Genomic DNA, 12,302 nt, shown 5'->3' on the forward strand with positions numbered 1-12,302 from the left:
ACTAGGTCAACGTTCGACCGAACCTGGATAAATATCTTGTGCCATCTCTTTAACTGTATCTCCTTTATTTCTTCTATTTACTTTACTGCCTTATTTACTTTCCACTGCTTTTTCTCTCTAATTTTATGAATACTAACACAATTTCCTTCTTAAGTAATAATACCTTAAAATTAATCACGAAGTTTGAATATCACAATTCACCACCTCTTATGCTTGGAGTTGCTTTTCCAACAAATAAGTGGAAAACACCTTAAGAACAATGTCATAAGTTTCTTTCATAAGTTCTTTAAAACTCTTCATTGATGTTTTAGTTCATTAGTTTATTTAAACATCACTTGAATTTATTATTTACATAAGTTTAAATACAACAAGCTTTTAAGTACACATACAGGCTAACCAAACTTTTGAAAAAGCTACACTCAGGCCTAAGAATAATCCTATGGCAGGCTACATGCCAAACTTAGGCCTTGAATTTTTTAGTAGGCAAGACTCAGGCTTGACAAATCCTAGCCCAGTGTTACCTATTTCCACCCCTAATTACAGGTAATGTACACATGTATCTCTAATCAATGAATAACAATATGTTTTCTTATTCATTATGGAATTTGTGTGGATAGTAATCCGAAATATTACGAAATTTCTCCATATTGTAACTTATGGACAAATGGAATGGTTTCTTGAACTCTCATAGTTTTCAATTTTTGTATGTATGGTGCACTATGATGTTGTTAACCAAGCTATTGCATCAAAGAATGGTGTGTTGGGAGATCTCCAACCCGATGTTGTAAATGTTGGTGTTGGAAAATAATTTACCATTAAACAAGAATTTATGCTTGGTTAGGAGGGATGATTTTCCCAAATTGAAATATATTGAAAAAAAGTCAAATAGGAAAAAAGTCTAGTGCAGAAGAACCCATAGATTTAAATTGTATCACATATTTTGATGCCTTTTAATTTTTACTACCACTTATGTGTATAAAATGGCATGCATTTGTAGAATGTATAATTTTAAATTTAATTTATTGATTAAAAATGTGTTTAGTTTTGAAATACTACATTAATATTTTACACGCAGGTGTATCCGGATAACACTATTCAGATAAACCTCTAACTAAACTATTAACCTTGTTTCACATTCATACTTTTAAGGTAGGGTGTCTGCGGATAACATTATCAGAACAAACCTCTGATTCAACTATGAACCTTGTTTCACGTTCTTACTTTTAACTCAAAGTGTATCCTGATAACATTATGAAAACAAATCTGACTTAATAATAACCATGTGTAGACTTCAATGTTTTAATGCATAGTGTATCCGGATAACACTATTCGTACAAACCCTGACTCAACTATAAACCTTGTTTCTCATTCATACTTTAAACAGGTGTATCCATAAAACTGTTGGTGTAAGCCCTAGAGGCCAATACTTTTGGTACTTGTATCGAATTATTTATTAATAATAAAAGGCTTTTTCTTTATTATGTTTGTTTAATAAAGTCCCTAGAATAGCTAGTTTGTTTAATGTATCAAGTGTGACTTAATCATGAGATCACATTAAACATAAGGACAATATTCTTAAAGTATCCGTAGTCGAGCTTTATTGTGAAGTGGGATAACATTAAAGCATGAAGACTATTATGTTTATAGACTGATGATCACATCTCATGGATCATGGATAAGGAGTTATCAAGTCTCAAACATAGGTATGAATATTAAGAGTAATATTTATACCGGATTGACCCGCTATAAGAATACTATATAGAAAGTTATGCAAAGTGTCATAAGTTGTTCTCATGGTGATAATGGTGTATACCACTCTTCGACCTGAAACCACTATGGACCCTAGACGTAGAGTCGAGTGCTTTATTACTGATCAAACGTTGTCCGTAACTGGATAACCATAAAGACAGTTGATGGGTACTCCACGACGCATGCTAAGGGACATGAGTGACCTAGATGGAATTTGCCCATCCTGTGTAACAGGATAAATGTCTATGGGCCCAATATTGAACTAGACAAGGATGACACGGTCTATGCCTTGTGTTCAATATAAACCTATGAGCAAAAGGGTAATTATACACATAATTATTATCACAGAAGGATTTTTCAGATCACATGACATTTTTGTGTCTTGGGTAGCAGTGATGTGTTGCTAGATACCGCTCACTGTTTATTATGTTAAATACGTGATTTAATATAATTACCAATGCTGCAAAAACCTATAGGGTCACATACAAAGGACGAATTGATGAGAGATAGAGTAATTAAGGAATACCGTAATGTACGGTGCCCTTAAGTAAATTATAAAACATCGTAAGGTACGGTGCACTTAAGTAGAATAGGAAACATGGTAAGGTACCACGAGCTTAAGTGATTTTGGCATATTATAAGATATGGGCCATATACACTTGAGTGGGCTTTTTAGCTTGCAACCCACACAAGTGGTTCTATAAATAGAACCCTTGGGTAGAAGCATTGTCACTCTTGCAATTTCGTTTCTCTCTCTCTCTCACTCAAAGCCTTCATTCATAGCAACTAGCACTGAGATTGAAGGAATCTGTTCGTGTGGACTGAGTAGAGGTGTTGTCATCGTTCAACGTTCGTGATCGCCACAAGAGGTAACGATTCTATCACTAATCATGCCCATTCGTAAGGATCATTAAAGGAGAAATTTTAAATTCCGCTGCGTTTTGGATCGCAATTCTCCTTCAGTGGTATCAGAGCCACTTACGAAACCATGAATCTGATAACTGTTTTTTTCCTATAATAATACAATTAAAGACAAAATGAATCAAAGAATAAACGAGTAATTAAATCGAGATCGATCAAGTTTTATATATGATATAAGTAATCCTGATGCAAAATACGGTATATATGATATACTATTCCTGTTTCATTCATTCAAACACTTACTGGTTGTTTTCCTTTGAGCGATCAATGGTCGTTTGCTTCTTCATCCGACATTAGTATGGTGAAGCAATGACGTGTTGATCAATCATACTGAATCAACAATCGAGATGTGTTTGACGGTCTGAAATTGGTGCATTAGGGTTAGTAACGGCACAAGGGTTGTGTTGTCAAAGAGTTATGCGATTGGGGTTGTGACTGCACAAGAGTTGTGCTTTCTAACAGCTTTTCAAACAGTGTTAACCGGTTAACGTATATGGTTAACTGGTTAACGCAAGACGAAATACTGCTTTCTAACAGATTTTCAAACAGTGTTAACCGGTTAACGTATTTGGTTAACCGGTTAACACAAGACGGAATACAATTTCCTAACAGTTTTTCAATAGTGTTAACCGGTTAACGCATTTGGTTAACCGGTTAGCGCAAGACAGAATACACCCGTTCGGCCAACTCTGTGTAGTGTGATCGGTCGTCGAAATTTAATTTGGTTTTAATTAATTAAAAGAATTAAAATTAATAATCATAATTATGTGTTTATTATTGTTGTCTTGTGGTGATCGGTTATGGCCTTAGTTTTCCTTTATTTTGTTTTGGGTTTTAAAATACAACTTGCGTGTCGTGCCTCTCTTTTAACCTCTCAATGTAACTTCTTTTCTCATCTCACTCCCTCGTATGTAAAACGAGTTTCTTTATGTAATGTAATGTTATGAAGAAAGCAAAGAAGTCAGTGCCAAAGGAGGACAACCTTGAAGATCTTGCTTGGAGAAGCTTAGATCATTATTAGGTTAGCTTAGGTTCTCTCATTGGCTTGGGAAAACAATTGTGCTAGGGGCCATAACTGTTTCATTATATATGTATGTTGATGCATGTGAATGTATGTTGATGCATGTGAGAGACGATTTATATGATAAATAAGCCGGTGAGATCAGAATAATTGCAAATCCCCTCAAATTAAATATTAAGTTTATGCTTTCCAAGTTTTAACACTCATCAAGACTAGTACCGGATAATGTAGGTTTCGCCTACGCGAGGTGCATGTTCTATATTAGTAAGGTGCGATGGGATAATTGTAATATCCAATTGTTAAAACAATGGGTCAAACTTAACTAAACAAATTATAATAAGATTATATATGTTTAGAAGCAAGAGTTGGAAATGATCCATGTGATGGATTGGAATAAGGAGTTATTCACCCAACTAAAATATTCGAGAGTTGTATTAGATACAATTGGAAGGAGTTCCTACCTAAATAACCTAGTTTTGTGTAATCCGCCTACGCGGACTTAAAACGAAGTGAAATTTGGATCTCGACCCACTAGAAAATCTTCCAACAGGATTTTCTGAATCAAATGATGAGGGTCATTTGTTTTTTGAGTAAAATAGTGGGAGCATATTTAATTAAAGGCCTAATTAAATATGTTATTGATACTTATATTTTCACTAATCTCAACAAACACCTCTAACAAACATTTTGCGATTAATCCTTAACAAAGAAAAATTGTCTGGGACAAATTTTCTGGATTGGCACCGAAACCTGAGGATTGTCCTCAAACATGATAAAAAGCTGTATGTCTTGGAGAAACCTGTTCCTGAAGAGGAACCTCCTAGTTCTGCACCTAAGGCAGAAAGAGATGCTTATAAAAAGCATGTCGATGATGCCAATGAAACTGCTTGTCTCATGCTAGCTACCATGAACTCAGAATTGCAAAAGCAACATGAGAACATGGCAGCGTTCGATATGATTGAACACCTGAAGATGCTCTAGCAAGGCGTGAGAGGTTTGAAGTTTCAAAAGCCCTTTTTCCAAGGCAAGTTAGCTGAGGGAGCCCCTGTAGGTCCCCATGTGCTCAAGATGATTGGGTATGTGGAAAACCTTGAAAGGTTGGGTTTTCCCCTCGGAAATGAACTTGCGACTGATTTGATCTTGCAATCATTGCCAGATGGATTCAGTCAATTTGTCCTAAATTTCAATATGAATGATATGGACAAATCTCTTCCTGAACTGCTAGCCATGTTAAGGACTGCTGAGCAGAATCTGAAGACAAAAAGGAAGTCCATTCTGATGATTAGAAATGGAAAGAGACAGAACAAGAGACCCACCAAGCAGGGTGATAAAGGGAAGGGAAAGGAAGTTGCCAAACCCAGACCCACTGTTGCTGCTTTGAAGCCTAGTGGAGGCATAACAAAAGCAGGCACCTGTTTCCATTGCGGTAAGACCGGACACTGGAAGAGAAACTGCCCAAAGTACTTGGAAGATGACAAAATCTCCATTCACAGGAAAAGGTGAAAGAGCTAATGATCTTTTGGCCCTCATACATACTGATGTATGTGGACCACTGAACATACCAGCCAGAGGAGGTTTTCAGTACTTCATCACATTGACTGATGATTTCAGTAGATATGGTTATGTGTATTTAATAAAACATAAATCAGAGTCCTTTGAAAAGTTCAAGGAATTCAAGAATGAAGTACAAAACCAACTAGGTAAGAATATTAAAACTCTTCGATCAGATCGAGGTGGTGAATATTTAAGCCTAGAGTTTGATGACCATCTGAAAGAGTGTGGGATCATATCCCAACTTACTCCTCCTGGAACACCCCAATGGAATGGTGTATCTGAGAGAAGAAATCGAACCCTGTTAGACATGGTCCGATCCATGATGAGTCACGCCGATCTTCCAAACTCCTTTTGGGGACATGCACTATTGACAACAGCTTACACACTAAACCGTGGGAGGAAAGTAGAGCTTGAAGAAATTCAAGAATCACAAAGCATCGATACACCTATGGAGGAATTAGAGCAGGAAACACAAGTAGTTGTGGAAGAGCAACCTGCTCAAGTAGAACAAGACCAGCGTAGGTCAAGCAGGATATGTCACCTACCTGAGAGATATGGATATCTTATAACTGATCAAGGTGATATATTACTCATGGATCAAGATGAGCCTGTGACCTACCAAGAGGCCATAACTGGTCCCGAGTCTGAGAAGTGGCTAGAAGCCATGAAATCTGAAATGGATTCCATGTACACAAACCAAGTTTGGACCTTGGTAGAGCCTCCTGTAGAAGTTAACCCTATAGGATGCAAGTGGGTCTTCAAAAAGAAGACTGACATGGATGGTAAGGTACATACCTATAAGGCAACACTGGTTGCAAAAGGATATAAAAAAATTCATGGGGTTGACTATGATGAAACCTTTTCACCAGTTGCAATGCTTAAATATGTTCGGATTTTACTTGCTATCGCTGCATATCATGATTATGAAATATGGCAGATGGATGTCAAAACTGCTTTTCTTAATGGGAATCTTCTTGAGGATGTGTACATGACACAACCTGAAGGATTTGACATACCAGAAGAAGCCCAAAAGATATGTAAGTTACAAAGGTCAATCTATGGATTGAAGCAAGCTTCCAGAAGCTGGAATCTTCGTTTTGATGAAACAGTAAAACAATATGGATTCATCAAGAACGAAGATGAACCTTGTGTCTACAAGAAGGTTAGTGGGAGCATGATCGTGTTCCTGGTATTATATGTAGATGGCATATTACTCATTGGAAACGATATCCCTACCCTGCAACAAGTAAAGTCTTGGTTGGGGAAATGCTTCTCTATGAAGGACCTAGGTGAAGCAGCCTATATATTAGGAATCAGAATCTATAGAGATAGATCACAAAAACTGCTTGGCCTAAGTCAGAGTACGTACATAGACAAAGTGCTGAGACGCTTTAATATGCATGATTCCAAGAAAGGATTCATACCTATGCAACATGGCCTGTGTCTATCAAAAACACAATCCCCTTCAACTAAGGAAGAAAGGGATCGCATGAATAAGATTCCATATGCATCTGCAATAGGATCTATCATATATGCCATGTTATGTACTCGACCAGATGTCTCGTATGCTTTAAGTGCAACGAGTAGGTACCAATCTGATCCTGTTGATGCCCATTGGGTAGCTGTCAAGAATATCCTTAAGTATTTGAGAAGGACTAAGGACTCATTCTTGATATATGGAGGTCAGGAAGAGTTAGCTGTAATTGGATACACCGATGCCAGCTTCCAGACAGATAAGGATGACTTTAGATCGCAATCTGGTTATGTGTTTTGCTTAAACGGTGGCGCTGTGAGCTGGAAAAGTTCAAAGCAAGATACAGTCGCTGATTCTACAATCGAGGCCGAGTATATTGCTGCCTCAAGTGCAGCAAAGGAAGCTGTTTGGATCAAAAAGTTCATTAGTGAACTTGACTTTGTTCCTAGCATTGTGGATCCCATTGGTCTCTATTGTGATAACAATGGTGCTATCGCACAAGCTAAGGAGCCTAGATCTCACCAACGATCAAAACACATACTTAGGCGTTATCACCTCATTCGAGAGATAATAGATAGAGGAGATGTGAAAATATGCAGAGTACCCACACTTGACAATATTGTTGACCCACTGACAAAGCCTCTTGCGCAGCAGAAGCATGATGGCCATACTAGATCTATGGGCATTAGGGGTATGCCTGATTGGCTCTAGTGCTAGTGGGAGATTGTTGGTGTAAGCCCTAAAGGTCAATACTTTTGGTACTTGTATCGAATTATTTATTAATAATAAAAGGCTTTTTCTTTATTATGTTTGTTTAATAAAGTCCCTAGAATAGCTAGTCCGTTTAATGTATCAAGTGTGACTTAATCATGAGATCACATTAAACATAAGGATATTATTCTTAAAGTATCCGTAGTCGAGCTTTATTGTGAAGTGGGATAACATTAAAGCATGAAGACTATTATGTTTATAGACTGATGATCACATCTCATGGATCATGGATAAGGAGTTATCAAGTCTCAAACATAGGTATGAATATTAAGAGTAATATTTATACCGGATTGACCCGCTATGAGAATACTATATAGAAAGTTATGCAAAGTGTCATAAGTTGTTCTCATGGTGATAATGGTGTATACCACTCTTCGACCTGAAACCACTATGGACCCTAGATGTAGAGTCGAGTGCTTTATTGCTGATCAAACGTTGTCCGTAACTGGATAACCATAAAGACAGTTGATGGGTACTCCACGACGCATGCTAAGGGACATGAGTGACCTAGATGGAATTTGCCCATCCTGCGTAACAGGATAAATGTCTATGGGCCCAATATTGAACTGGACAAGGATGACACGGTCTATGCCTTGTGTTCAATATAGACATAAGGGCAAAAGGGTAATTATACACATAAGTATTATCACAGAAGGATTTGTCAAATCACATGACATTTTCGTGTCTTGGGTAGCAGTGATGTGTTGCTAGATACCGCTCACTATTTATTATGTTAAATACGTGATTTAATATAATTACCAATGCCGCGAAAACCTATAGGGTCACACACAAAGGACGGATTGATGAGAGATAGAGTAATTAAGGAATACCGTAATGTACGGTGCCCTTAAGTGAATTATAGAACATCGTAAGGTACAGTGTACTTAAGTAGAATACGAAACATGGTAAGGTACCACGAGCTTAAGTGATTTTGGCATATTATAAGATATGAGCCATATACACTTGAGTGGGCTTTTTAGCTTGCAACCCACACAAGTGGTTCTATAAATAGAACCCTTGGGTAGAAGCATTGTCACTCTTGCAATTTCGTTTCTCTCTCTCTCTCTCACTCAAAGCCTTCATTCATAGCAGCTAGCACTAAGATTGAAGGAATCTGTTCGTGTGGACTGAGTAGAGGCGTTGTCATCGTTCAACGTTCGTGATCGCCACAAGAGGTAACGATTCTATCACTGATCATGCCCATTCGTAAGGATCATTAAAGGAGAAATTTTAAATTCCGCTGCATTTTGGATCGCAATTCTCCTTCAAAAACATTATCCATACAAACCTCTGACTCAACTATAAACCTTGGTTCACATTTATGCTTTTATCGTAGAGTGTATTCAGATAACATCATCTAGATAAACCCATGACTTAACTAATAACCAAATTCACACATCATATTTTGCACGCAGAGTTTTTCCAGATAATACTATCCAGACGAATCCGTGACTCAACTATAAACCATGTCTCACATTCCTCCTTTTAATGTAGGATGTATATGAATAACATTATCTGAACAAATCCCTGACTCAACTAATAACCAAGTTTTGACATCATATATATTTTGTACGCATGGTGTATATGGATAACACTATCGGGACACACCATTGACTAAACTATAAACTTACTATTCGAATAACATGTCATTGTTTTAACATACATAATTCACATATTTTTAACACATAAATAAGATATCATACATGAATGTGAATTGTCTTAACATATATAAGTCGACTAATAAAACTGGATATTCATATGACACTCCTAAGACAAATGTAATAATCATAACTCAAAATGTTTACAAAAATGCAAATGGTCTATAACTACTGATTCTAGTTCACACCCATGTTCCTCTGGTGCCTCATGTACTGAAGTGCACCCTGTTCCTCTGATAACATCGCTTGTATAGTGTCAAACTAGGGGTGCCTTTATGAAACTCTCCTTTAGTGGTGGCAACATCGCTAATAGTGAAGATACAAAGGCATTTGAGAAAGACATCCACATAATGTTTTACCTTATCTTTTTCCTCCTTCAAGATCTCCTGATGAGATTGCCTTGAGGGACCCCCCTATGGTATTGGTGTCATATACGGGTGGAATAATATGTAATACCATTCGATGTAACACTATATTATACTATATGGACTAGCAGCTGACACACTACTCATATTTTCTGGTACCAAATGCTCATGGTACTACATAAATATCTAAGAAATATCTCTATGCTACACTGTGGGAGGTGCAATTAATTAGAGGTCCCTAGGGATACCATGAATACCCAATCCACCTCAATACTGCTTAGGTAAATTTGGCACTAAATTCGAGACCCGCAAGCTAGGAAACCAGAGTAGCAACGAATATCCACTAAAGGTCATGTCTGACGGTGCTCATATGGGAAACAAATTTATTATGCCAATATATGGTCAATAATGTGTAGGCATGATCTAATCGCGAGATCCCCCCCTGTGTGAATTAATTGGGAAAGCACACATCAACTCTTCGTCATAGTCGATAACAGACTGCCACCCAAAGATTCTAGGAAAATCCTGGAGAATCCATGCCTGGAAATGATTCAGATAAAAATAATTAATATCCACATGCTTAATTTTAAAAAATTCTATAAAATTAATAAGGTACATGTATATATATATTATTTGAAAATGACAATTGTTTTCTTGCATTTGTCTTGTCTTTAAATAACTTGTTTTATCTAGTTTGGAGTATAGATAAATCAGACAAGATTCTCCCCGATTATACTCGCGGATCCTCTCAAGGTCTATGCAGTACTTAATATAGGCAACATCCACATGGGTTGCATTTTTGTCCATAAATATGGTTGTGCACACCAATAACAAGAATTATATCCTCATTGCATAATTTCTATGATAAGCAACCAATGCATTATCACCAACATGAGTAACAACAAAAATTCAAATGGGCTAGGTAATCATCCCTTAGAAAGGAATATCATGCATATGATCCTTGCAGTCAAACAATTTTCTCTTGAGTGTCACACATATTAGTTCCTAAGTGTAACCGTTAAGTCTAGTGCGCCAGGTCTTTGAATTAGAGCGCGTTCCAAGAATGTGCATGTGATAGGAAGATACATGATAGACTAGAAATCGTCCAAAACGATACTCATTTCTTTAATGGAAAAATGAAATAATGATGTCTTCGTGTGCCATCTCTCAACAAAGGCGAACAACAAGTCATGATCAATGTAACCAAATCAAGTCCTATAAACTTCCTTAAGTCTGAATGCTTATTCTACTTGCTGAAACCATGGTTCATCAAGCTTATGCAACTATATTATCTCTCTCGTGATTACTAAACTTTAGTGTCTTACAAAACTATAAAAATATGTTAGATGATTAATGTCAATATAAATATAATAAATTAGATGTTTAAAATCATAAGAAAATATTTATTTTACTCTGTTCCAAATGTCAGCAACGACATGCATATAATGTAATTATTAACATGTCTAACGACCCTCTAGAAAATCCCTCACATGCGGGAAAAGCATGTGTGGGAGCAAATGCACGTGCCTGCGATCTGCCATGAAACTAAGATCTTTGACCTTGTGAAGACGATCTCTCATTAGTGCCCGATGATTTCCCTAATTCACATTTGTCCTTAGAAGATTCAACTTTCTCTTTATGAGCTAATGCATGATGTGGTAATTGATCATGCCTGTATCTTTATTGTCCATCAACCATTTTTATAAATTTTAATTTTTTTTTTAATTTTTTTTTTCAATACATACATTTTATATGTTGGTTTCTTAAAATGTACTTTTAGAGCATACACCATTAGATTATTATTATACATAAAAAAATAATTAATTCTTTATCACTATTATAAACTAAAATCAATTATTACTAAATAGTCATTCTAAAAACCTTTTTGAGTAAAATTAGTGAACTAAAAAATTCAAATGTAAACTCATGTGTATTCGTTCTATATTTATAAGTAAACTGATATGAGGTGGAATTATTTCCAGAACGATTTATTACTTAGTATACTGTTATGGAGGATACCAAATTTAATTTATAAAAAGGTCCCACTGAGAATTGAACTCGGGTTACTAGATTCAGAGTCTAATGTCCTAACCGCTAGACCATGGGACCTTGTTGATGCTAATATTATATATTTAAAATAAAACTAAGTGAAACTATTTTTAAGCAAAAAGAAAGAGTATATGAATGAAAAGGAATATACAAAAGTGAAACTAATTCGTATTTAGTTCTGCTCTGACTTTATTTTATGGTTAAAGATGCTTTTGGTATCTATAAATATACCGTTTTTAGTTTCTTCAATTTTCCTTTAATAAATTTAGTTCTAAGTGTTAAAGACTATACACGAGACAATGCATAGAGATACTTAAAAAGAAAATATGACATTTATAGGATTAAATACTTATGTTAAAATTAGTATTTGTACACTATAAATATATCATATTATAGTTTATTTTTAAGCTCCTTTATAAATGGTCATATTTAACCTTTTTAACAAAAACAATTAAATTTGCTAATAGAAAATATTTGACAAACCATTATTCAAATTTTTTTTAGAGAGATTATAAACAAAAATTGTATAATTTATAAAAATAAAAGTTTTATTTAACTTTTCTTTGAATAAAAAAAGAGGGCAAAGCCCAAAAAAAGAAGCTGCAAACAAACCCCCTAAAAAAAGTTATTCGTTGGAGTCATCATCGTTGGAGTCATCATCTAAGAGGGACTTAATATGATTAGGCATTGAATCATAAAAGATACTATTATTGTCTAGGTAGCCTCCATCATTTGTAAGA

At 35.8% G+C, this 12,302-nt stretch overlaps 1 non-coding gene across 1 annotated transcript; it reads right to left on the bottom strand.

Moving 5' to 3' along the window:
* Positions 1–11,550: 11,550 nt before the first annotated feature.
* On the bottom strand, positions 11,551–11,622 carry TRNAQ-CUG (transfer RNA glutamine (anticodon CUG)). The gene has a single exon. It is a non-coding gene; the product is annotated as a tRNA-Gln (tRNA).
* Positions 11,623–12,302: the final 680 nt, after the last annotated feature.

This window comes from Lathyrus oleraceus, chromosome 5, assembly GCF_024323335.1.
Source record: "Lathyrus oleraceus cultivar Zhongwan6 chromosome 5, CAAS_Psat_ZW6_1.0, whole genome shotgun sequence".
Classification (NCBI taxonomy): Eukaryota; Viridiplantae; Streptophyta; class Magnoliopsida; order Fabales; family Fabaceae; genus Lathyrus; species Lathyrus oleraceus.